Raw genomic sequence first — 23151 nt, 5'->3', positions numbered from 1 at the left:
TTGCCAGACTAGAAGGGTAGGGGTCAGTGGGGAGGGAAGCTGGAGGGGAAAGCACAAGGTTTAGATAGTGGCGTGATTTTTCCCAGGAAATGGGCTTTGTGCCCTAGCTGATGTCTGAGGCCAAATACCAGGAAAGAGAAGAACAGTAGAAATCTTAATTAAAGCAATGGTTGATGGTGTGTTTGAGTTTGGGGGGTGTTCTGGACCCCGATTCGAATAAAGTCCTGGGAGTCAGCACCACCTCAAGGGCCCCTTTCTCCAACATGGCGTGATGTGGGTAGGGGTTGTCTTTGATGTGTCTAGGCAAAAGTGGTCTGAGATAGACTGAGAGAATCCTTGTGCCAGCATGGTATGCGAGCCCAGACAAGTATTTTTCCAAGTCTTTTAGAGGGGCATTGTAGTAATGAAAGAATTGGAATAAAAAGCTTCAAAGTTAAGGAGGAGGCTCACGGGCCACTCATGTGCCACTGGCCTGACCTGCCGACCGGATGAGAAATGGGATGGAGGACTGCTCAGCGGAAGCCAGCCTTGACTGAATAAATGGGTTGAGGCCTGGTTTCTTCTGGTGCCTCTGGACCTGCGGCCTGATACACTCATTGGTCACCACTTGTGTTTTCTGGTTTTTTTCCACGTTTACTTCATTGAAGAAGAAGAATTGATTATTTCTTTGTCATAAAATGTGTAACCCAAATAGCATTTGCCTGCTTATGTCACTTCAGGATTTTAAAAATGTGTGTCTATCCCAAATACAATAATGAAACAGGGATTTGAGTCCGTGGAAAAGGATGAGGCAATTTAGGGCATCACGGACAGAATTAATTGTTTACAAGATTTTTATTTTTTTTGCTACTCTTTGCTACTCTTGCTTCAGCTTAAAATTGCAGTTTATCAAATGTTTAGCTAAACATGATGACAGAATGTAAATTCTGTCAATGATTATACTGCAGTTCATTCTGAGAGCTGTTCATGAGAAATAGGAGGAAAATTAAAAGAAAAACAGTTTTCACATGTTGCAAATGGTGAGATTTATTATTTTTTTCCTTTTGTAACTGGTTTGTTTCACTTAGCATAATACCTTCAGAGTTCATCCATCTTGTAGTATGTGTCAGAATTCCCTTCTTTTTTTTTTAAATTTGATTTTAATTCCAGTATAGTTAACAGAAAGTGTTAAATTAGTTTCAGGTGTGCAATATAGCGCGATTCGATAATTCTGTGTATTACTCCATGCTCATCAAGGTGTGCTCTTAATCCCCTTCAGCAGATGGTGATGTTGAACTGAACATTTTGGAAAGCAGATGGTTTAAAACTTTCATATGCACGATGCCACTGATGATTAAAAAAAACAGTTTAAAATACATTTTTTGCGGGGCGCCTGGGTGGCTCAGTGGGTTAAGCCTCTGCCTTTGGCTCAGGTCATGATCTCGGGGTCCTGGGATCGAGTCCCGCATCGGGCTTTCTGCTAGGAAGGGAGCCTGCTTCCTCCTCTCTGTCTCTCTCTGCCTGCCTCTCTGCCTACTTGTGATCTCTGTCTGCCAAATAAATAAAATCTTTAAAAAAAAATAAATAAAATAAAATACATTTTTTGCTAATAAAACTGCAGGAACAGATAACAATAATTCAGAAGAAAGTTTGTTGTACCAAGACTTTATTGAGTTTAAAGTTTAGGCCTTTTCCTGTAACTGTCCTGTGATTTTTTTTTTTAATCCAGGTTTTCTGAAGGTAAAATTTTAAAAAACGAGGACATATATGGTAACAGTACAAAGCGGAAATTGCTCAATAGGTGCTTCAAAAACAACCTTCTTTGAATGAATGAATATTATCTCCCCTTTTCTAAATATTATACTACTGTTAATTCATCTTACTCATTATTGAACATGGAGGCAACTAAAACACTTTATTTTTGACAATATTTTGGTGAAATCATGTCTTTCTTATTGCATTCCTTGGTTTTCTATAGTCGAGCACAAGAATTTTTGATTGATTACATCATGTGCTTTTAAGATTAAACTAATTTGTTCTTTTTCTATTTTTTTCAGTTGGTCTCAAAATACAGACTCTGTTAACCATGTTTCCACAATATGTAAGTTTTAGAGAACTAGAAGCAACATTATTAACTTGTGTGTACAAATATCTAAGTTTAGAAGTTTTCTGTGATTCATGGAGTGGCTATTAAAGTCCTACCAACTTCCTCACTAGTAGTAAGTTCAAAATGCTTAACTGAAATCCACAGTTACTATTAATTTTATTTGACTGATGTTGAAAATAATAATAATCAACCAAGAGCTAGAGTATATTGGAGAAATGATAATAAAATGCATGCTCTCGTAGACAGAATAGTGTCTCCCACACACACACACCCTAGGATCCATGTACTAACTCCCAGAATCTGTGAATGTGTTTCCTTAAATACTAAAGGGACTTTACAGAAATCAGGTTAAAGATATTGAGGTGGGATGGCGGCACCTGAGTGGCTCAGTTGATTAAGCACCTGCCTTTGGCTCGGGCTGTGATCCCAGGGTCCTGAGATCAAGTCCCACTTTGGGCTTTGTGCTCAGCAGACAGCCTGCTTTTCCCTTTCCCTGTGCTGCTCCCCCTTTTTGTGCTTTCTCTCTCTCTCTGTAAGATAAATGAATAAAATCTGGGGAAAAACAAAGATATTGAGATTGGACTAACATCTGAGGTTATTCAGTGGGCCCAGTGTAATCACAGAGGACTTACAAAGAGAAAGAGGAAAGCTGGAGCCTTGGAAGGAAGGCTGGAGATATGACGTTGAAAACAGAGATTTGAAGAAGCTAGGCTCCTGGCTTTGAGGATGGAGGCAGGTACCACCCGCCGAAGGATCCAAGTGACCTCTTGAAGCTGACATAGGCAAAAAACCAGATTCTGTCTCCCAGAGCCTCCAGAAGAAATGCAGCCTTGCTGACACGCTGATTTTAGAACTCCTGACCTCCAGAGCTATAAGATAATAAGTTTGTGTTGTTTTAAAGCTGCAAAGTCTGTGGTAATTTTTCTCAACAGCTAAAATGAATACAGTTCCAGGACAAAAGAAGATTGAGGTAAAAGACATAGAGTGTGTCTATGAGGGCCTAGCTCCTCCTGACTGAAATCCTCCCAGAACTGGCCTTCATATCATAGGATTGTGAGATACCTCGTTCAGCAGGAGGGCATCAACCTGAAACCCTTAGAGCAGGAAGTTCTTAATCTGGAGCATATAGATCCCTGAGGAGGTACTGCACTGTCCCCCCACACCCCAAACAAATTGAATGTATTTACTTGGGGAAAATATCCATAGCTTTCCTTAGTTTCTACAAGTAATTTCAGTACCTAAAAAACTTTAAGAAGCATTACATTGGTTTACTTGTTGTCTAATTTTATTAAATAATCTGCAAACTTGCCCACTGTCATCCAGATTGCAATCATACGAAGATATGAAAGAAATTGGTTAGTGACTTCACATGAGTGATTTTTCAGCCTGATCAGGCGCCATTGTTGAGCACACTGTACAAATATGGGGGGTGTTTGTATAAGCTAGTCCTCTGGCTCCTGTAGGCTTTGTGTCAGTAACCTGTGGACTTTCGGATTTGTGAGCAGGCCTTTCACTTTGGGAGCCACTTAACTTAAAATGTTTTCAGTTAATTCTTACATGAGTCCCTGAGGGTCAGAAAGAGTCTCTTGAGGCTTCGCACTAATCAGGAGTGATCTGGGATTTCCGTGCAGGCCTAAATTTTCACTGAATCTGGGCAGCGGTGTGATGGCGGAAGAATGAATCAGGGCTTCTTTTTTTTTTTTTTTTAAAGATTTAATTTATTTATTTAACAGAGAGAGAGAGCGAAATTACAAGTAGGCAGAGTAGCAGCCAGAGAGGGGAGGAAGCAGGCTCCCTGCCAAGCAGAGAGCCCGATGCGGGGCTCGATCCCAGGACCCTGAGATCATGACCTGAGCCAAAGGCAGAGGCTTAACCCACTGAGCCACCCAGGCGCCCGAATCAGGGCTTCTTAAGTACCACACAAAGAAGAGGGTATTGAGTAGGTATACCCTGTAGGTATACAGTCAGCAGTGGTTCTCAGGCGTGGTTTAGGACCAGCAGCATTCACATCACCTGGGAACTTGGAAATGCGGTCCCCCCGGGTCCACTCCATTCTCCCTGTCAGTGCCACACTTACTGAAGCTCTGGGGACAGGGCCCAGCAACCTGTGTTTTAATGAGCCTTCTAGGCATTTTAAATGCCAAAAGTGGAAAATCCTATCCTGAATTATAAAATCCCTTAACTGCCTATAGAGTGGCTTGTATTGATTTTGTATTCGAGAAGCAATATTCAAATTGTAAGTTCGTTTTCCAGCATGTAGAGGAGAAAGAGGAAAGGCAAAGCAAGTTAACAGGAAAAGGAGATATTAGTTTGATTTTTTTCACCCCTTTTCTCTTCTTGAAAGATATGCTAACACAATCCTTTACTTACCACTTGTGGTCACAAATAACTATTTCTTTTTAGGTAGCTAGCTCTTAACTTAAAAAGCACTGGGATTCAGTGAGAGAGCTTCGAGGGGTTTATGAGCCTCTTAGGCATTTTTCCTGTGATTAGATCTTTATCATCAGGTCAGTAGTTCAGCCTTAGCTAATCTCCTGCAGTTTGAACAGCAAAGCTTATAAAATCAAGCTTATCAAGGGCAAATTAGATTAAAACAAAATACATTGGCTGGGCAAACACTAATGGACCCAGCAATCTAATTTAAAATTTTCCTACCCTTCCTAACTTAACCTATTCACTTAACTTCTGCATGACCTTTCTTAGTTTTAATGTTCAACCAGGTGTGCCTACATCTAGGCTCACCCCATGACAAATGTTAAATAAGAAACGGTGCTGTCACAACAGATATAAACCAGGCAAACAGGGATGTATGAGTTCTAACTAAATCCCAGAGGCCAATATAAATAGAAGATTACCAGGTGCAATGAACTGTGGTGAATGCTTCAAAAACTCTTTCCTCGGCTCTTATTTCCCATCATATTTTTAGGCCTGTCCTCCCCTTTGACTTCTGCTATCTCAAATACTCACCCCGTCCTGACCACTGGCATTTTCTTTGGCTGATGGACTGGATGTCCCTTGAAGCCCTGCTGCTGAGAACATCATCTTTATGGAACGTCAGCAATTCCCTTCCATCCTATAATTGTCCTTCAAGCTCAGTCTTGAGTGCAAGATTTTTAATTAAAATATTCTTTTTGGATTTGTTCACAATATCATTTATCTTACTGAGACTCCTTATTATGTGGATGACTATTACAAATTGTCTTATTTCTCTTAATTACATCCTTTGTATTAAAAATCAACTTCAACTGAGTTTTCAGAGCAGAGCTTAATCAGTGCATCTTGCATAGCTTCAGGCCTGATCATGCATCATCTACACAGCGAAGCTTCTCCAGACACAGTCACATCTATGTCTTCATTAAGCAACTTTTGCCTACCCTCAGTTGTTCAAAATGTCCTTCTGTTTTATGACCATCCACTTAACGTTCCACTACTTCCCATCAAGACTTCTCCTTCTCACGCAGTATTTTCTCCACCATCTGTGTACCTTTTCTCCCCTATTTATCCCATTCATCTCCTGAGTCTTTCTGATCTTAGTTTACTCCTGCTGGAGGAAGAAAAGGAAGAGAACCCTCCCCTCAACTTCACATCCCTTTAATAGATAGCATTCCATGTCACTCTAGCCAAGGTTCTTGAAAGTCTACTGCACCCTTGTTATTTCTGCTTCCCTACATCCTTTGCATCTTAACTCACTGAAATCCTATTTATTTAAAGATCGTTTATTTATTTTAGAGAGAGAAAAAACACACACAAGTGAGCATGAGTGGGGGGGGGCAGAGGGAGAGGAAGAGAATCTCAAAGCAGACCCCCTGCTGAGTGGAGGGCAGATGGGGGAGTGTGGGTGGTGGTACAGGTCTGGATCTCAGACCTTGAGATCTTGACCTAACCCCAAAGCAAGAGTCAGATGCTTAACTGACTGAGCCACCCCAGGCACCACCTGAAATCTTATTTTTGATGCCATAATGATGTCAAAATTGCTGTCTACACGTCCTTAATAATCAACATATTGTTAAATCCAATGACTTTTTGCCATTGTTTTGCCATTTGTTAAGACTTATGGGGTTCATTTGACATCTTTGGGTGCTTATTTCTTTTTAAAACTCTCGAATCTCATAATGATCTCAGAGATGTTTTCTCTGGGTTCTCAAAGTCCTTTGCCTCTCTTTTTAATCTAATTTCTTAAATTTGATGCATTTTAGGATTTCAACCTACTATTATTTCTGATCATAGTAAACTGCACCTTTATCCATTCTCCCGATGAGTCAGGTCAGAAACTTTCATCTGATTAGAGGCAAAATTTACTCCTTTACTTGTCCCATGGTAAGATTTTATTTTATTTTATGTATTTATTTTTAAGATTTTGGTTTTTTTTATTTCACAGATCACAAGTACGCAGGCCGGGGTTGGGGGAGCAGGCTCCCTAATGAGCAGAGAGCCCTATGTAGGGCTTGATCCCAGGACCCTGAGATCATGGCCTGAGCTGAAGGCAGAGGCTTAACCCACTGAACCACCCACATGCCCCCCATGGTGAGATTTTAACATACATCTCTTAAATACATCCCTGTGCTGATTACCTTTCCCCACACCCTTCCCAACCTTGGTAATTCATACTCACTATTCAATAGTCATCAGAGACTTACCAAGAAATCTTCCCTAGTCCCATAAGCAGTCTCTGAACAGAACTGCATTAAACAAAACTTGAAGTATTAAAGTAACTCCGTCTCTCTCTGGCCAAATGACTGCACATTTCCCGTTCACAGTTAAGAAAAGCAACTAAATTGAGTTATTTAAGACTAACTCGCATTTAAGTTCTGGTAGCTGTCTCTTAGAGCCTGTTAACTGGCTTTACCATCTGGCATTGTTTTCATTATCAAGCATAAGCAAGCATAAAGCTATGAAAGTGAGATGGGAGAAATACTCACATGAACCCCCGATTCAGTGTTATTTGCATACAAGATAAACTACCAGTTCTTCTAGAGCAGCTCCAGAGAGCCATAGTTCCTAGAAAAAATGGAATATGTCTTCTGCACATATTCCCCTTTATTTCTGTCCTTCCTTTTAGTTCCTGGTGCCTCTGTCTCTTGAGTGTCTACCAGATTTAAATATTTGAAGATCACTTGCCCCATATCTCTAATATTATATCTATTATTACTTTGTTTTTCCCTAGAATTAGCTAGGCTGACGAAAGCTAATGTTAAATATGTTTACATAAAACTTAGACCTATCTGAACCTTTACGGAATTTGGTATGAGGGCAATGCATACAATAAATCTGTTAAACCCTTGACTTGTAAATATGAAATATAATATTAATGATTAAACTCAGAGATTTCCCGACTTTTAATGAGATTTTATGCTGTTTATATTAAAAGCCTTATTTTTCATAAGTTTAAGAAATGTAGAGGAGCATCTGAGTGGCTCAGTCAGTTAAGCGTCTGCCTTCAGCTCAGGTTGTGATCCCAGGGTCCTGGGATGGAGTTCAGCATCAGGCTCCCTGCTCAGCGGGGAGTCTGCTTCTCCTTCTCCCCACTTGTGCTTTCTCACTCATTCTCTCTCTCTCTAATAAATAAATAACATTTTAAAAAAAGAAATGAAGAGATGATTTCAACTAGGTTAAAATGGTGAAATGATAGGCCCTCTACATGTAAAGAAATCATTAAGAGTAGAATTATCTTTACAGGTAGGGGCAAACTAGGTAATTAAGACCACTTTTCCCACTGAAAAGTAGAAAACCTGTATCAAATATGTTGCCAAAAAAATTCACTTGTGGGGCGCCTGGGTGGCTCAGTGGGTTGAGCCTCTGCCTTTGGCTTGGGTCATGATCTCAGGGTCCTCAGATCAAGCCCCGAATCGGGCTCTCTGCTCAGCAGGGAGCCTGCTTCCTCCTCTCTCTCTGCCTGCCTCTCTGCCTACTTGTGGTCTCTCTCTCTCTGTCAAAAAAAAAAAAAAAAAAAACTTAAAAAAAAAAAAAAGAATTCACTTGGATCCTAACAAGGTAGTAAAACCCTAAGGGATGAGAAGACAGAAATGCAGATAATTGAGTCTTGATGGAAAATCGGAGAAATGCCAAATCCCTCCAGGGTTGCTTTGGCCCAAGAGTCTTTGGTTAACCTAGTGGTGGTGGCAAGGAAACTCATCCCCACTACTGAAAGAATCTGGGGGATAGGGAATGAAAGCTCCAGAAGACACCAGTGGTGGGGACCCTTCTAAACCTTTAGATTAGGGCTTTAGATTAGGGCTCAGAGGTGGCCTTGTAGGGAGTCAGGGTCAGGGTCCACTGGGAATCAATCTCCTGCAGACTCTCCTGCAGAGAAGGCACAATAGCTTGAGGACATTTGAGAGGTTCTGAAACAGCCTGAGCCTAGCACTCAAACTATTATTTACATGCAGTGTAACTGGTATTTGAATTTGTAACTAAAATCCACAGTATGTGAGTTAAAACCTTTTTATGTAATTTGCTTCTTTGTTCCTTTTTCTACTTTTGTGAATTCTGTAACCATTTTCTCATTTATTTGCCTCTAACTTAAATTTTATCTTGATCTAAATTTGATCTCCAATCTTTGAATTGAAGTCTTTAATCAGTTTCGGGAAATTCGTAGTTGTTACCACTTCGGATATCACTTCTGCCTCATTCTTTGTTTTCCTTTTTTTCTTCTAGGACTTAAGTTAAACGTATGTTAGGCCTTCTAGAAAAATACAACTCAATGAAACTGATAAAAAAAAAAAAGGAGGTTGTAAATCTGAATAATATTCTTCTAACATTAAGAAAATAAAATCTGTAATTAAAGATTTATTATACAGCTAAAATAATTAAGATATTATCATGATATCACAAAGGTAGAGAAATAAAACTAGGACCAGAACTGGGAACCAAAAAATATAACAGCGTGCATATGGATATTTGACTTGTGGAAAAGTAGTCCTGGGGAGTGGTGGGGAAATCACAATGATTTCCAAATACCATGTTGTGAAAATTGGATATTCACGTGGAAAAGTAAAGAAACTTCTTTCAACATCATGCCACAAACAAAAATCAATTACAATCAATTGCAAATTTAAGCATGAAAGTAAAAACTATGATGTTTTTAGAAGAAGAGAGAATATGAACTTGTGATGTGTAAAAATTTAAACAGAACCAAACGCTAACTGTAAGGAAGACTGATGTCTCTTATTCAATGAAATTAAGATCTATGTTTCTCTAAATACATCATTAAGAAGATAAAAATTTAAGCCACAGTATGAGAAAACATTTGTTTTCTCATTTGAGAAACATAAACACACAGAGCACTCAGTTTTTATTGAAAATAATATATCATATTATGTAAATGTCTAGAGTAACACAAATCTATAACCCTATTTTAGAAAATGTATTTTTACATTTCATTGTCTATATGCATGAATATTTTTATATTATAATCATGGTGTACATGTAATTTTGGATTATTTTATTGTAACATAACTGTTTTGATTTTCTACATTTCTTATTTTTAAAATATAGATATAAAGTATCATATGTAATAAAAGTTGGACTAATATACATCAATATTTTAAAGAGAAGGAAGTTTTATTGGCACAAATAAGGCATAAGTGCATGACACATGGAAAATACCCAATAAATTAGTCTCTATTACTTAATATGTTTTATGGTTTCCCATTATAAAAATTGAATGGATTAAAATGAATCAAGTATTAGAAAAGCTTTCATATTTAAGACTTTGTGGTAGCCTTTAGTGATATTAAAATTTCTGAGTTAAAGACTTAATGTTTAAATTAAATTTAGCCCATCTTATTTAGAAAGTAGAGAATTCCATAGTAATAGAATAACAAACATTAAAAAAGAAATTATAATATATGAAAAATATTTTTAATTGTGAGACAGACATTTTAGTTATTTAAAATTCCAGAAAAACATGAACATAAAATCCATACTATTCAAGCTGTAATTTGATTCTTGCTTAAAACTCATCATGAAATACTACCCCAGTTAAACTTAATGAATGTTTTTAAATATCAGTTATTAGATACAAGGTAATATGTTCAGGAGAACTAGATTGTATTCCATATTCTGCCACTTAAAAGTTTTGTGATGTTGGATACATTTAACTTCTCTGTGTCTAGGTATCCTTTATTATATGAAGACATTTTAATGACAAAAGTTTACACTTATAATTTATATTACATTTTATATATTTGTATGCATGATTTCTGCTCGTGTACATCACATATACAGGAATATGTAAATATATAAATGATAAGGCATTCCTCTACTTCATGATGTTCTTTCAAATTTTATATTTATTGCTTTGTCATCCCCATAAACTTTATCCTGGCAATAACAGTCTACACAGAGGAAAAAATGTTTTCACTACAAAAGAGGTGATTTTATTTTTTAAGTTTTTATTTATTTTTAATTTTATTTATTTATTTAAATAATGTCTCAACCCAATATAGGGTCCAAACTCACAACCCGTGAGTCAAAAGTCACATGCCCTTCTGACTGAACCAGCCAGGTGTCCCATGATTTGATTTTAATAATTGTTACCAATAACCAACTAGTCAGCTTGTATTAGCTCTGTGTTAGGTCCTGCTTTCTGAATGCAAGAATATATGAGCAACCGTACCTTACTATTTTAAAGTAACGTCTTGGGCACCCGGTGGCTCAGTTGGTTGGGTGACTGCTTTTGGCTCAGGTCGTGATCCCGGAGTCCCAGGATCGAATCCCACATCGGGCTCCCTGCTCATGGGGAGTCTCTTTCTCCCTCTGACCCTCGCCCCTTTCAGGCTCTCTCTCACTCACTCTCTCTCTGAAATAAATAAATAAAATCTTTTTTAAAAAATAAAATAAAATACCTCTTAGTAGGGGTGCCTGGGTGGCTCAGTGGGTTAAAACGTCTGCATTTGGCTCAGGTCATAATCTCAGGGTCCTGGGATCGAGCTGCACGTTGCGCTCTGCTCACCGGGGAGCCTGCTTCCCCCCACCCCCCAGCTCCCCCCACCCCCGCACTCTGTGCCTACTTCTCTGCTTACTTGTGGTCTCTGTCTGTCAAATAAGTAAATTTTTTAAAAATACCTCTTAGTAATTAAAACCTTGATGAGTATCAACATTAACACAGATAGGAATCACAGATGATATAGATAAGATCTGATACTATAATGTTCAGGACCCAAGATTCTGCCTTTCTAATGACTCCCAGATGATACCCATGCTGCTAGTGCTCTGGTCATCCTTGGACACAAAGAGCAAGCTTCCTCGACTGAGTTTTGTTTAAAAGTTTCCCAGGTGTTTTTTGTTGTTGCTTGTTTGTTTTTTCCTCAATTACTTGTTCCCTTTGGTGTTTGGCATTCTGTAGTTCTTCCCAGGTTATTATCTCAGAGTCTTAACCTGCTGGAAGTATCCTCTGCATATTAAAAACACCCACCTCCCCCCAACAAAATACCCCCATGCACTCTCATTTCAAATTTATTTTCAACCAACTGTACTGTCAGTTACTGAAAACATCTGTATTATGAAAGTTTTCCATTCTTATTAAAAATATCCTTTTTCTTTTTATAGATCTATCTTCAGAAGGGTAAGACTCAGTTGGGACCAAACAGACCAGATGCCAGGAGCACAGATATTAGACTCCCGTCTAAATGAGCTCAGGGGCTGCAGACGACACAGGCAGGAAGAAAGTGAGGTGGAAATAGAAGAGAAATGCATTTGCTAAAGGAGTTCTGGAGTTTAAATTTAGTCACCCCACAAGGGAATTTAATTTTGTACGTCTAGAAGCTGACAGACAAGCCTGGGGTAAGAGTGAACTGCGTCCTAATGTGTCTACCCATCTTTGTACATGCTGCAGATGGTTTTATTTTCACATATTAATTTGGCAGAGGACTGAGTGTGGAAGCTCCTTGTGTCTGTCTTTTCCAGGTATCACCCTAAGTCTAACTTTGGGTGAAATAAATGCCCAACAGCCTCCCAACTCCACTCTTTGGTAGGATTCACAGAAGCCAGGATAAACTAGCAATTTTCTCAAGTTCTTCACTATCTGTACTGGATTTTTATTGCTTCCTGCCTTAGCAATGATTACCTGTTTCTGTTACACTAACAAATGAGGCATGTGTGTATGTCTGTGTGTTGAAAGGTGTTTACTTGTCTTTTTCGTTGATAGTTCTCCATTTCAAGAGTAGCTGCATCCAGACTTGACGTAGATACAGAAGAATACAAAGCAAAGGTCCAAGACGTTGAGCTCTTTTTTTTTTAAATTCAATTCAATTTAATTAACATATAGTGTGTTACTGGTTTCAGAGGTAGAGTTCAGTGATTGATCAGTTGCATATAACACTGAGTGCTCATTGCATCATGTGCCCTCCTTAATGCTCATCAGCCAGCCATCCCATCCTCCTTCCCACCTCCCTTCTAGCAACTCTCAGTCTTTCTCCTATCATTAAAGGGCCTTATGGTTTGTTTCCCTCTCTGTTTTCATCTTATTTTATTTTTCCTTCCCTTCCCCTATGTTTGTCTGTTTTATTTCTGAAATTCCACATATGAGTTAAATCATGATATTTGTCTTTCTGTGACTTATTTCGCTTAGCGTAATATCCTCTAGTTCCATCCATGTCGTTGCAAATGGCAAGATTTCATCCTTTCTGATGGCTAAATAAAATTCCATTATACACACACACACACACACACACACACACACACACACACACACACACACACATATAAAACCAATCATGTCTTCTTTATCCATTCATCTGTCCATGGACATCTGGGCCCTTTCTATAGTTTGGCTATCGTGGACATTGCTCCTGTAAACATTGGGGTGCAGGTTCCCTTTGAATCAGTGTTTGTATCCTTTGGGTAAGTACCTAGTAGTATGGTTGCTCGATCATAGGATAACTCTATTTTTACTGTCTGAGGAACCTCTGTACTGTTTTCCAGAGTGGCTGTACCAGCTTGCATTCCCACCAACAGTGTAGGAGGGATCCCCTTCAGAGATGTTGAGCTTAATACCATTGTAGCAGCACTCTAAACAGTCTGCAGGGTTAACTTGCTTCAAGTTAACACAGTCTTTACTTGCTGACCTAAGTCCCTTGATCTTCAGCAGACATGCCACTGGCCTTGAGGAGTGAAGGACCAAGACTCCCAGGTCACAGAGGCCAGCAATTCTGAAGCCACCTCAGCTTTTTGATTAGCCTAGAATTTTTTTTTTTTTTAGCAAAATGTTTCTTTTTTTTCAGGTCATGAAAATAATTTTACTTACCTCCCTTTGTGAATATGTAGACATCGCCGTCCTGAAAGAACAGAGTGTTCCTACACATCATCAAACAAGAACTGGACCTGCTTGCACAACACTTGGGGCACTGAGATAACATTTGTAGCTGGCACCATCGAGTCTGGTCATAATTAAGAGATGTTGCAGACCACCCCCTTCACTGATTAACCCCCCTAATCCTTTTTCAAAACCCCTGGACCAGGGATAAACCTCAGAATTGGCTCTTGGACAAGAGTCTGCCTTCTCCCCAGGTGGCCGGCCTCCTAAGTAAAGCTCAAATTTCTTTCCAATCAAAACCTTTTCTTGAGCAATGGCCTTTGAAGTGATAAGCAGCCAAACTTGGGGTTTGGTAATACTATGAGTGATATTTGGGGGTTATCTTTCTTGGAGTAGGGGTAGATGTGTTCTCTTTTTCAGAGAGTGAACCAATCGAACAAACTTTTTTTTTTTTAAAGATTGTATTTATCTGAGAGAGAGAGAGAGTGCAAGTGTCGGGGTGTGCAGAGGGAGAGGGAGAAGAAGGCTTCCCACAGGGAGCCTGACTCAGGGTTTGATCCCAGGACCCTAGGATCATGACTGGAGCCAAAGGCAGATGCTTAACTGACTGAGCCATCCAGGTGCCCCTGAACCAACATTTGATAACTGAAATGGTGGTCTCTGGTAGTTACTATGCTGTTTGCCAAGTGTTTCCTGTTCCTTTACCTCCAGGCTACCATGGAAGATCTATCAGTTCGTGTTGAAGTTATAGGCGGCCATGGGATCTGCTGTGGACAATCACATATGATCAGAAATGGTGCATATCAATTTTGAGAGGAAATTATAATGATCACAGAAGCTTCTACCTCTTGAGAAGTATTGGTCAGAGCCCTCTCTGACCCACAGTGAACATCAATGTAAGCAAGAAAAAATGTGATTGGGTTAAGCCATCATGACTAGAGATAGTTTCTTACTACAGCATAATCTAGCACTTATTCTGTCTAATGTAAACTTTAGCTTGCTCAGTCTCTGTCCTCCTACTCTTTTCTGATTCTTTTTCTTTCTTTCATCTCTCCCCCACCTCCCTGAAGCCTTACTGCTTTTTTCCGTCTGTATTCCTTAAACTGTAATCGTCTTTTTCAGAGTCCATCAAGAGTTAACACATAAGTACCTACCAGTGTCTATTCTTGAAGGGTCAACTCTGGTAAATGCCATACGACTCAAATAGAATTCATACTGACAATATAAATTATCTCTGTATCATCTGGAAATGACTCACATTAGCTAATCACTGGCCTTCCAAGTACTGGCCATATGTTTTTGTTGTAAATACTATTAGCTGATGGGCTGTAGCCATTATCTAAATTAGCAGATATTTAAGCCTGGATGAGCAGAATGAAAATCCTTGACAGTTGGCAGCATGTGTAGACTCTGTTGTCTTTAGCTGCAGGAACGGTGAACGTCAAGAAGTTTTCTTTGTTTGTCTTTCTTTGATCTGTGTGGAACATATATTTGTCCTCAGAATCTCTTTAGTGAACCACATATATTATTCACAATAAAAACAGCTGGAAAATAATCTTAATTTCCACCGGAGTTACCAAATACTAGTTTGATTTTTAAGTTTGTAAAGTAATACATCTAACCACAATATAGGCAATGATATTTGGGGTGCCTGTATTATAAAATGTGTTTAGTTTTGAGGCTATATATACAGAGAGAGTACCGTACAGATGAGTAAGTAAAATATTATCACAAATAGCAAAAAAGTAAAGGTATAAGTTGAAATCTAAATGCCTAAGAAAAATATGAAAAACGTGTAGCTTGCAAATAATCAGTGAAAGGAAAAGTAAAGCCACAGAGATATTTTATTAAATACTGTCACACTGGAAAAAAAGAAGTCAGAAAGAATTGGGAAAAAGGTATAGAAAATTGAACCTCTTATATTCATAATAGAATGTAAAATACATATGAACTAATTTGGCAATATTTAATAAACCTGAGTGTGATTGTACCCTTTGACCTATGAACTTCATCTTTAATAATTCATCTGTGGTGCATGAATGAATGGATTGTATTATACTCAACCAATGAAAGACTATGGAACTTTGAATGAACTGGATCTATAGACTAGATGTGGAAATATATTAGACACACGATATATCATGAAAAAATAAATCAGAGATGGATTCCATTCATGTAACTTAAAAAATTCCAAATTATCATATATTTTTATGTAAACAGATGTCCAAATACTTGATCAGGAAAGACACCCCAAGTGTCAAGAAAAAGTTTTCTCTCAGATAGAGGCATAGCAGGAGGGATTATAGAAGGGATTTCTAAAAAAAAAAGAAAAAAATTTAAGATTTTTATTTATTTGAGAAAGAGACAAAGCATGAGTGGGGGAAGGACAGAAGGAGAAGCAGACTCCCTGGTAGGGGGGATTTGCTGGAATCATGACCTGAGCCAAAGGCAGACTCTTAACTGACTGAGCCACCCAGGTACCCCATGTAAAAGGGATATCAAATATACCTATAGCATTTTATTACTCTAAAGAAGTTTTAACATAAGGAACAGTGAAAACAAACAAACAAAAAACCAGTAAAAGTCGCTAAAAATGAAAAAAAATTCAAAACAAAAATAGAAAAATTATAGATAACACTGGTTAAAATTTTATTGCATTTTGTATTTTTTACATAGCTAAGAATATTTTAATCTAATTAAATTCATATTCCTCAAAATTTTTACAATTTATATACATTTTGTATTGTACTTTGTAGACTTTGTATCACTTTTTTTTATTATTTCCTAAAGATTTTATTTATTTATTTGACAGAGATCACAAGTAGGCAGAGAGGCAGGGAAGCAGGCTCCCGCTGAGTGGAGAGCCCCATGCAGGGCTTGATCCCAGCACCCTGGGATCATGATCTGAGCTGAAGGCAGAGGCACTGAGCCACCCAGGCACCCCAACTTTACATCACTTTTAAAGAACTGTAGTCTATTCTATTGAATGTAGGTGCGGTGGTTAACTCACTGATACATTTAGATTAGTTTGGTTCAAAAGCAATAACTGTCTTAGATATGTTTGTATATAAAATTTTAATGTAATAAAATTTAATAATTATAATAATAGTAGTTATTTATTAAATGATTACTGTGTAACAAGTACTTGAGTAAGTGCTTTGAATACAAAATCTCATTTAATCTTCCCAAATCCCCTTGAGAAAGAATTATCCAAACTTTAAAATGAGTAACTTTTAAGTTCCATAAGGGCCCCAGCTTCTGAGGGCCCGAGCGAGCATTCAAACTTGAATCCCCCTGTGTGTCCATGATGTTTGCATATGCTCTGTATCGGGGGCCATATTCCCACTACACCCTGCTTATGGCATTATATTGAGGCTGGCTTCTTCGGAAAACTTGATGTGGCTGTTAGTTCCTCAACAAAAAACCAATTCCTTCTGTTTCTGAGGACGTAGGCGAGACTGTGTTCTGGTCTCTCTTAAAGTTGACTGTCTGATGGGTTTTCACCATTGGATGTAAGGGTCACTTTTGCGTTAAAACTTGAAGTAAATGCATCTTCCCCTTGCTCTTGCTTCTCTTAGGTCTGCCAGATGCAGATGATAAAGACCGAGGTGATGGCAGTGCCTTAGAAGGGAGGAGCTTGGTCTCTGAATCACTATATTGAAGAAAGTCACTCAACTAGGGCTATCACATGAGTGAGAAATAAACCTCTGTTGTCTTTAAACCAATTTACATGCTAGAATCTCTCAGTTATAGCATCTCAACCTATACAGACTTATACAATAGAATTCAGAGATCAAAGACAATGAATACTTTCAAGGTTCTCGAAAGAGGATGGCAACTTAGTTTTTAAAAATTTTATTAATTTACATGCTCACCAGAAATGTATGAGGGACTGTCTTATTTCATCTGCCAACACATATTTTTAAAAACACTTTTATTATTTGATGCAGTATTATTTTTTGAATACATCTTTCCAGTATTCTGTAGAATAGTAATACCTGTGTGTCCAGCAGTGGTGGGATAACTTAAGACTTTAAGTTGAGGAGCATGTTGGTCATGCTAGTTTGGTCAAGGGACAGTGAGATTCATGGGGAAGGAAATAAGCTTCAGGACAAGTGACCTGACCCTAGGAGCATAGTGATATGAAGAACTATGAAAATTGTTTTGGTGAAACTCTGAGTGTATGGGAAAGAAAAATAAAAATGAACTGGTTAAAAGTACTATAAAGAATGAAGACCTGGGAAAGGATATAAATACAGAGCTTTCTGGAAGAGTCTCCATACAGGCATATAGAAATGGGCTACTTGATTAAAATAGCCTGACCTGAGCAAGTAGCAGAGATGGATAGGTTTAAGGTTTCAAAGGGCAGGGGTGCCTGGGTGCCTCAGTCGGTCAAATGTCATGATCCCAGGGTCCTGGAATCGAGCCCCCATTTAGGCTTCCTAAGCAGGGAGCCTACTTCTCTCTCTGCCTCTCCCCCTGCTCCTGCTCTCTCTTGTCTCTCTCTCAAATAAATAAAATCTTAAAAAAAAATTAAAAATGATGATGAGTATCCAGCTTGCTTCCTGCTTTGCTTACTGCCAACCCAAACTTGGTGTTTCTTTGATGGATCAGTTAAAAGTCCTTTCATTCAGCAAATACCTCAACTGCCTACAATTTCTCCAGCACACTATTCCCATATGACTCTAAAAGGCCCACACATAGAGTGATTGTTTATGTATGAGATGATAAAGTCCACGACAGAACAAGGAGTGCTGCCAAAGAGGAAAAAGCGGGGATATTCCATAAATTAGGAAAACCGCCTTTGAAGCCAAAACCTCTTTACATTTGACTTCGATCTTGGCACACTCAGCCTAGAGAATTCTTCTATAGGAATTATTTTTTTCATTTAATTATAGTGGCAGCTAGTTTTTCAGGTCACAAACCTGCTTCCACTCCACACACTGCCACTTAATGGCTGTTTGATCTTTGATAAGTTTTATGAACTCTCTGTGCCTCACTTTCATTAATAAATGGGGATAATCACAACACTTACCTCGATGACTATGTGATTAAGTGAGTACTATGTATAAAATATTGCAGTAGACTAAGTCATGACTCCAGTATCAGTCATGACTCTAGAGATCCTAATCCCTGGAACCTGCCAATGTCACCTTGCATGGTAAAAAGGGTCTTTGCCAGTGTGATTAAGTCAAGGCCCTTGACTTAAGGCAAGGGAGATTATACAGATGTACCCTAAATGCAATTGTATGTAACCATGTAAGAAGAAGGCAGAGGGAAATCTGCCCACATGCAGACACAGAAGGAGGTGATATGTTGATGTAGGCAGGGATTAAAGTAATGTGACCAAAAGCCAAGAAATGCCAACAGCCACCAAAAGCTGAACAAAGCAAGGAGCACGCTCTTCCCGATAGTCTCCAGAGGCAGCCCAGGCCTGTTGACATCAGTGATACTGAGCTCGGGTTCCTGGCCTCTTGAATTGTGAGCAAATAAACTTGTGCTCTTTGAAGTAAGCTCTTTTGTGATAATTTTGTTACAGCAGCCACAGGAAACAAAAACAAATAGATCTGTGCTTACAACATACCAAGCATTATAAAAAAGTTTGCTATTAGTATTCCAAGACAATAACCACAACTTTTACTATTCACTCTCTATTTTCAAGGAATTTGCATTTACTTGAGTACTGAATGGGTTTCCAGATAGAAGCTTATTCTGAAGAGGTAAGTGAAAAGAACATGCCATGTGACAGGCCCTCTTCCACCAGCAGACATTTTAGTCAGATGCAACAAGGGTGAGGGACCTGGGTAGCCTTAGAGGGAAGTAGTGGCCATATTCCTGAGCCTTCCTTTCTGCTTCATTAAGAAGATATTCTAATTATATTCCAGGCAGTAAAATCCTGACCTCCTATGGGGTCCCTGCTCTGTAAAACAACAAGTTACAGGATTCCAAGCAGCCACTTCACCTCTCTGGTCCTCAGTTTGCTTTGTAAGCTGAGAAGTCTGGAGGAGAGAGGATGCTGAAGGCAGGTTATTTCACTGGATAATTGTATGAATTAAATTAAATAAGTGCATGGAAAGTGCATAGTCTTGGACCTAGTGAGTAAAAACTCAAAAAATGGTATCCAAAAAAAAAAAAAGACCAAAGCCCTAATTCACTCAGAAACATAGAGGTTGAAGTAGATAATGGATTTAGATAGGGCTAAAGAAAAATACAAAAAATGTGTGCGCAAAAGATCCCATCAGGTTTTTGTTTTAGCCCCAAATATTCTTTTCCTTACTCTCTAAGCCATAACAGCCCCGTAGCAGAATTTTGGGGAGTAGCCTATTAGGATTGGAGAGGTTATTCCTGAAAAGAAAAGTAATAGGAGATAGTCCAATTTTTTAATAAACTAAATTGGGGAAAAACCCTGCCAGTGAAAGTAAATACTGGCATTAACGAAATAATAATCATGGAAATCCTATTTTTGCCAAGTTTTAGCTCCAGAAAGGAGGTTATGAGAAATCATTTAACTTCATCACAGCTAGATTTTAAATTTTAATGGAGGTGATAGAATCAACAATATAAAGTGGCCACAGAGGCCCTGCAGGAAAGCCAGACATGCATTACCCAGGCAGAAAAAGCCTGAAGCCTCTTTGTCAGCGTCTTCTGCAGCGTTCCTGTGTTGAAAATCATCCCAAGATTGTGAGCTGCCTGATGAAGTGGAAACTGAGGCAGTAGGCTTACTTCTGCTGCCTTCATGAAGCAAGGCCGCATTTGGCAAATCTTGTATCCCTCTTCCTTAGTACCACAATACCCACTTGCAAGTCCAGGGGTGGGTATATGACTGACCCCCCCTTTTGACCAATGGCATGCCAGAATTTTGCTCAAGGATTCTGGAAAATTTTTTCTTTCCTTCAGTAATTGCTAGGGAAGCAGAGAAAAGATCTCTCCCTTGTGCTGCCCTTGCTTTGGGCCACTGAATACAGCTGTGCAATGCTTGGAACTGGGTGGTCCCCCATCATGGGACCATGAAAGGAAGAGTAAGAGAATCAGAGAGATACCAACCTTCAATGATGACATCACTGAGCTGCGGCCACCACCTTCTTCTGGACTTCCAGTTACATTTGACTTGTAAACAGTTTGTCAGACATCCTGTTTCTTGCAAGTAAATGTAAGTCGTTTCCCCTTTTCCACAGCAAATATATTCCAAGACCCCCATTGGTGTTTGAAACCATGGACACTATGGAACTCGATATGTACTATGTTTTCTTCCTGTACCTAATACTTTGATAAAGTTTAACTTCTAAATTAGGCCCAGTATTAACACAGAGATTAGCAATAATTAATAATAAAATAGAACAATTAGGGGCACCTGGATAGCTCAGTCTTGACTCAAGCTCCGAGTCTTGGTTTCAGCTCAGGTCTTGATCTTAGCTCCTCACTCAGTGTAGAGTCTGCTTAAGTTTCTCTCTCCATCTCTCTCTGCCCCTCCCTGTGCATGCTCTCTCTCTCTCTCTGAAATGAATAAATAAATCTTTTTTTTAAAGAATAATTATAGCAATATAATAGAAGTTACAGAAATGTGGTCTCTTTCTCTCACAATATCCTACTGGACTGTACTCACCCTTCTTCTTGTGATGACATGAGATGATAAAATTCCTACCTGAGTAGCTGAAATGAGGTGAATGACCCAGCTATCATGAGATAGCATTAGGGGACAACTGACCTGCTAAGGATACATCAGAAGGAGAGCCATCTGCTTCTTGAAGGTGCTTGACTGCGGGTTAACCTAAACGGCAGAAAGCAAAACCAGTGATAAGAGACAACAACTGTATTTGTAATTGACACAATCTATACAATAAATTCAGACTGTCAATCCTTTAGGTTTGGGACCTTGAAGCATGCAAAGATGTAACTTCCCTGGAACATCAAAAACATACAAATATGTAACAACCTGGAGAGGGTGGGAAATAACTTTAAATTACTCAACCAGAGAATAGAAAGAATAAGGAGAGAGTAAATAAATTACATTGAGTCATTTGTTGATTTGTTCATGTGTTTATTGAGTTTGTATTATTTGGCAGACACTGTGCTCCTGGGAACCATTTGATGAAAGAGATGGGCAGGGTTTCTGCCTTCATGAAGTGTGTACACTCCATAAATAAGCTTATATAATGGCAAGAGCCAAGAAGAAAATCGAGACAATAATGCGGTTAAGAGTGAAGGGGCTGGATTGAGGAATCTACTCAAGGTAGATTTGAAGAATGAGAAGTAGTCCAGCAGGGGGAAATCTTGGGAACAAATCCTACAGGCAGAATAAGCAAGCCTTTGAAGCTGGAAAGTTCTGGGGAAGTTCATTATAGCTGGAGCAGTGGGAGTTCAGGATAGGGAGTCAGGAGATGAGAGCCGAGAGGTAGAACAGAAGTCAGACTTCATAAGGCCTAGCAGAGCAAGCTAAGGAAATGGATTTCCTTCTGTTTTAAATGTAGTTGGAAGCTAATGAAGACTTGTAAGCAGAGAAGTGAGATGTTCTCATTTACTTTGTCTATAGTTCACTCCGCCATGTGGAGCATGGCCTGAGGGGCAAGAGCTGAATCACTGGCAGAAACCTCTGGCAGCAGTCCAGGAGAAAGCTGACGTGCTTCGTCTGGGGTGGTGGCAACCTGAACAAAACTGGATGGTAGAAGCCACTGGCTTCTGCTGGCAAAATGAATGTGGTAGTGCTGGTGGGGATCAGTCCAGAATGACTCACAAGTTTCTAGCTTGACCACTGGGAGGAGACTCCACTTTCTAAGATGAGGGAAAGCTCTGAAGAAAAATATATATAGGATGAAAACTGAGAATTCTGTGTTGATCATTGCATATTTGAACTTTTCTTTCTGTCTTTCTCCCTTCCTCTCTTTCTTTCTTTCATGTGCAAGGGGGGAGAAGCAGAGAGAGAGGGAGAAAGAATCTCAAGCAGGCTCCATGTCTGGCACAGAGCCCAATGCAGGGCTTGATCTCATGACCCCACAATCGACCTGAGCTGAAATCAAGAGTCGGATCCTCAACCAAAGGAGTCACCCAGGCATTCCAATCATGATCATGGTGTGTGAGAAGTTCTGGAGACATCAAGTGGAAGGGCCAAGAAAGCAATTTGACATATACGTCTGAACATCAGGGAGGAATCAGCACTGGAGATAAAAATTTGATTGTTGTAACATATAGATAGTGATTAGGGACGAGATGAGATCAATCAGGGAAAGCATGCAGAGAGGAAAAAAAAGTGGAGTCAAGACTGATGTCTGGTGTGCACTGACATTTAGAAGTCAGGTAATGGGAGAACAACAAGATATTTTTAGAAGCCTCGTGAAGGCCGTCAGTGAGAAGGAAAACCAGGGGAGTATGAAGTAATGACAGTTACCACCTAAAAAGATTTTACAAAGCATAGAATGATGAGAGACATGTTGCATATGCTTGAAAAGTCCCATAAGTTCAGAGTGCAGACTTGGTCATTGGTGGTAGGCATAGTCATGACACTGGCAAGAAGGAGCTCATTAATGACCTTGACAAGAGCAGTTTGAGTGGACAGAGGAAGGTAGAAGCCATAGTGGGGTGAGTTAGGGAATAAATGGAAAGACAAGTAGAGTCACATTTTCCAAGAAGTTTTTCAATTGACATGAGAGAAATAGGACCCTATTTTTAGAAGAAGAGGAGCAAAAGAGTTAATTTATTATCTCCTCACTTAACTCATATCCAGTGAGAAAGATCCAGGAGAGAGGAAGGCATTTGTTCACATAGAACAGGATTGGGGATAATCGCAGAAGTCTCTGAGAGATGGAGGATCCAGGGC

The 23151-nt window shown here is 39.1% G+C and overlaps 1 protein-coding gene across 3 annotated transcripts in view; it reads left to right on the top strand.

The window, feature by feature from the left end:
* Positions 1–22417, top strand: part of SLC27A6 (solute carrier family 27 member 6) — a 96509-nt gene extending 74092 nt beyond the window's left edge. Inside the window, exons 12-18 of one of the 3 annotated variants that reach the window (XR_006817640.1) lie at positions 2037–2080; positions 11636–11869; positions 14052–14236; positions 19003–19060; positions 20238–21088; positions 21404–21463; positions 22241–22417. The gene's annotated coding sequence lies outside the window, so the exon portion shown is untranslated. The remainder of the gene's footprint in view (positions 1–2036; positions 2081–11635; positions 11870–14051; positions 14237–19002; positions 19061–20237; positions 21089–21403; positions 21464–22240) is intronic. The other 2 variants (XR_006817642.1, XR_006817641.1) reach the window with 2 other exon arrangements.
* The last annotated feature ends 734 nt before the right edge of the window (positions 22418–23151 follow it).

Source organism: Meles meles, chromosome 3, assembly GCF_922984935.1.
Source record: "Meles meles chromosome 3, mMelMel3.1 paternal haplotype, whole genome shotgun sequence".
Classification (NCBI taxonomy): domain Eukaryota; kingdom Metazoa; phylum Chordata; class Mammalia; order Carnivora; family Mustelidae; genus Meles; species Meles meles.
Note: the sequence above shows the minus strand (reverse complement) of the source record. Positions and strands in the feature narration are given on the sequence as shown.